Genomic DNA, 4,604 nt, shown 5'->3' with positions numbered 1-4,604 from the left:
GACGCCGCAGGCGGGAAGGGCGGGGCGGACAGGAGCCAGGGAGGAGCCGCAGCGGAGGCGGAGCCCGAGAACTAGTGTGGGGCCATGAAGGCCGGCCCCTGACGGACAGTGCGCATGCGCCCCCCCGAGTTGGCTCTCTAGGCCGGGAGGAACCTGCCTGTCATTCAGCCTTCGGCCTGCACCAATTGAGTGCTTGCTGTGTACCGGGCACCTAAGGGCCCTCACATACCCGGACCTCTCTGCTTTCTCCCCCAGAAGAAGCGCTATTGGGGTGACCCCCTCATCGCTCCCTCTGCCCCCATGAACCCTAAGTCTTCCTTGAGGAGGGAGCCCCCTTTAGACACCTCTTTCTCCCCGGCGGCGGCGCTTGGCTCTGGCTTCTCCCTCCCAGCATCCTCCTCTCAGCCTCGGCTTCCTCAGGCGGGTGTGCGCCTCCTGCAGGCAGGGCCCCTTCTCTCAGCCTCGTAGCCCCTGAGCTTGACACGTTTCCTGACGGTCCCACCAGAGATCAGTCTTCACGTTAATTCACCAGTCCTGGGGATGCGGAGGCAGAAGCGACGGATCCCGGCCCCCAGGAGCTGCCCTTCTCCAGGAGAGCGCTCACTCCGCTCCGCGTCTGAGACCCCGGGAGGAACAGCCGGGTCCGGCCGCCTCCGCACTCGGGCCACCTCCGCACACGGGCCGCCTCCTCACACGGGCCGTCTCCGCACACGGGCCGCCTCCGCACACGGGCCGCCTCCGCACACGGGCCGCCTCCGCACACGGGCCGTCTCCGCACGCTTGCCGCCACCCCCCACCCCCCAGACCCTTGTAAATCCCCCCGCCTGATCTCTAAACCTTGAGGCTTTTCCCGCCTTCAAATCAAGCTGGTCCGATCAAGGTTTGGCCTTTCAGATTGGGGGAGGGGCCCTCAGGCACCAGGGAGGCAGCGTCTAAGAGAGACGGGGGCACATGGGAGAGGTGCGGGGGAGCTGGAACAGAACCGGCCACTGAGTGAATGGAGAAGTCCCGGCTGCCGGCTGGGAGCCGAGGACGGAGCTGTCCGCCTCCGCAGTCCTGAGAAGTTCAGAACAGGAATCCGTTGGGGGAGGGGAACGACGAGCTCAGTTTTGGGACGTGTTGCCTCTAAGATGTCTGGGAGACGCCCAGGTCGAGGTGCCCATCAGGCAACTGGCCGCCGGAGATGCTGGTGGGGACGGATAAATGGGTCTGAGATCACGGCACAGCCAGCAAGGTTGTGCAGAACAGGGATTCCTTCGAGTCAGGTCTATAGGCTGGCTGTCCTTCCTGCTGGAAGAGGACCCAAGGGACCGCACTATGTTGGGGTGAAGGTGCCGGGGTCTGGCTGTGGCCGATGGTACCCACGTGAGCTCAGAAGGCTCTGCCACAATTAGGCATGGACCCACACTTAACACCATATACCAAGATAAGATCAAAATGGGTCCATGACCTAGGCATAAAGAACGAGATTATAAATAAATTAGAGGAACATAGAATAGTTTATCTCTCAGACTTGTGGAAGAGAAAGAAATTTGTGACCAAAGATGAACTAGAGACCATTACTGATCACAGAATAGAAAATTTCAATTACGTCAAATTAAAAAGCCTTTGTACAAATAAAACTAATGCAAACAAGATTAGAAGGGAAGCAACAAACTGGGAAAACATTTTCACAGTTAAAGGTTCTGATAAAGGCCTCATTTCCAAAATATATAGAGAACTGACTCAAATTTATAAGAAATCAAGCCATTCTCCAATTGATAAATGGTCAAAGGATATGAACAGACAATTTTCAGAGGATGAAATTGAAACTATTACCACTCATATGAAAGAGTGTTCCAAATCATTATTGATCAGAGAAATGCAAATTAAGACAACTCTGAGATACCACTACACACCTGTCAGATTGGCTAAGATGACAGGAAAAAATAATGATGAATGTTGGAGGGGATGCGGGAAAACGGGGACACTGATGCATTGTTGGTGGAGTTGTGAACGAATCCAACCATTCTGGAGAGCAATCTGGAATTATGCCCAAAAATTTATCAAACTGTGCATACCCTTTGATCCAGCAGTGTTTCTATTGGGCTTATACCCCAAAGAAATACTAAAGAAGGGAAAGGGACCTGTATGTGCCAAAATGTTTGTAGCAGCCCTGTTTGTAGTGGCTAGAAACTGGAAAATGAATGGATGCCCATCCATTGGAGAATGGCTGGGTAAATTGTGGTATATGAATGTTATGGAATATTATTGTTCTGTAAGAAATGACCAGCAGGATGAATACAGAGAGGCTTGGAGAGACCTACATGAACTGATGCTAAGTGAAATGAGCAGAACCAGGAGATCATTATACACTTCGACAACGATATTGTATGAGGACATATTTTGATGGAAGTGGATTTGACAAAGAGACCTGAGTTTCAATTGATAAATGACGGACAAAAGCAGCTACACCCAAAGAAAGAACACTGGGAAACGAATGTGAACTATCTGCATTTTTGTTTTTCTTCCAGGGTTATTTCTACCTTCTGAATCCAATTCTCCCTATGCAACAAGAGAACTGTTCGGTTCTGCAAACATATATTGTATCTAGGATATACTGCAACATATCTAACATATATAGGACTGCTTGCCATCTAGGGGAGGGGGTGGAGGGAGGAAGGGAAAAAAAAATCGTAACAGAAACGAGTGTCAATATAAAGTAATTATTAAATAAAAAATTAAAAAAAAAAAAAAAAAAGAAGGCTCTGCCACAAGCCGGACACAAAGAGCCCCTAGGAACACTGGGAATGGAGACGTCTTTTGAGCTACTGCAGCCCGGCTTCACTCAGGGAGCACAGCTCCTTTTCCGATGAGGGGGGGCCACGCTGGGTGGTCCTGTGCCAAGATCTCCCACGTCATACAAGCGATTCTAAAGTTCTTTGGACAGCTTGAAGTCTCCTTCTATCGCTTCACGTCTACCCTGCATGCCGCCTTTCAGGCAAGCATCCATTCAAACAACATCTTCAGCGGAGTTCAAATACTTGGCAGTTCATCTTGAAAAAAGGCCTCAGTCCTGCCGGATGAACTTCAGAATGTCCCTGAGACATCCAGTGGAAGCAGCTGAGTTTTCTGTTATGCTGTGGAGAGTTGGTCCAGGTTCAGACAGTCAAGAGCCAGATCTGCAGGATGGTTCTGGGGACCTTCAGCCTGGCGGGCAGATCAATACCTGTTCTCTCCCACACTTTCCTTCAGAGTCTCCCAAACACAGCTGCTTCTGGCAATGTCTATGTGGGTATCCCTGGAGTACACTGCCAAGGGAACTGAATTTCTCCACAACATTCCGCATTCCCCCTTTGCCGGATCAGTGGCTCTCCCTGTGGCTGGCGTGGTTCTGGCTCGGGGAGGGGGAGCGCATGTATTCTTCCCGATCACCCTGAGGTCAGAATAAGCACAGTCAGCAGAGAATCGCTCCCAACTTTGCAGGCTTTCTGGCCTCAGAGGCCGCATTGAACTCACCACCATCTGTAGACAAAAGTCACCAACCAAATGTCCCTCCATTTGAGTCCTGACTTGTCATCTTTTCTCTTAGAGAGAAAAAGCCACCTTTTTTCTTAGAAGGTGGCTAAGTCTTATGGGAAAATAGAGATTCTAAGAGGTAGAAGTGAGAAGGGAGCACACTGTAGGTGTGGATGGTAGGAAATAAAGTATCACTTATGAGGAACAGTTGCGAACTGGGTCTAACCATTCTGGGGAGCAGTTTGGAATTATAAAACTCTGCATAGAATTTTCAGGTTAAATCGTTCACTGTCTGGATGCTGTTTCTGTTCTCATTGAAGACTTCTGACACCTGGTCTGAAAACATCACACCAAAAAGTATGGGAGCTGGTACACAACCCCCCTCCACTCCAGTGGTGACTAGGAAAGGAAAGAGCATTAGCCCCTATCCAGAACCCAGGCAAGCATGCTGTCACGGAGCTGACAAATGACACAGATGAGCTTCTCCAGGCAACCAAATTTTGCTATGATTTTCCATAAGTCTTCATGACCGGCAGAATCAAAGGCCTTGGTCAGATCACCAACCATTGAGGCCAGACCTCTGTTCTGCTCCTGCGATTTCTTCTGATTTGTTGGACAGCAAGCTCCATATCCACCATTCGTTGGCTCCTTCTGAAGCCACACTGGATCTCAGGTAACTGATCATTTTTCAGATGAAAGATCAGCCTATTAGGGAGCACTCTGGCAAGAATCCTCCCCCCATAGTGTTTTTCCCCCAATTTCATGCAAAAATCGTTTTCAATATTCATTTCCATAAAATTTTGAGTTCCATTTTTTTTCTCCTTTACCCCCTGCCTCCCCAAGACAGCAAGCAGCCTGATATAGGTTATACATGCACAATCATTTTAAAGATATTTCCATATTAGTCATGTTGTCAAAGAAAGATTAGAACAAAAGGGGGAAACCACAAGAAAGGAAAAAAAATCCAAAGTAAAAATGGCCTACTTCAATCTGACTTCAGGCTCCATAGATCTTTCTCTGGATGTGAATGGCATTTTCCATCACAAGTCTATTGGAATTGCCACGGATCATTTTATTGCTGAGAAGAACCAAATCTATCATAGCTG

This window comes from Antechinus flavipes, chromosome 2, assembly GCF_016432865.1.
Source record: "Antechinus flavipes isolate AdamAnt ecotype Samford, QLD, Australia chromosome 2, AdamAnt_v2, whole genome shotgun sequence".
Lineage (NCBI taxonomy): Eukaryota > Metazoa > Chordata > Mammalia > Dasyuromorphia > Dasyuridae > Antechinus > Antechinus flavipes.
This window is presented reverse-complemented; position numbering follows the sequence as displayed.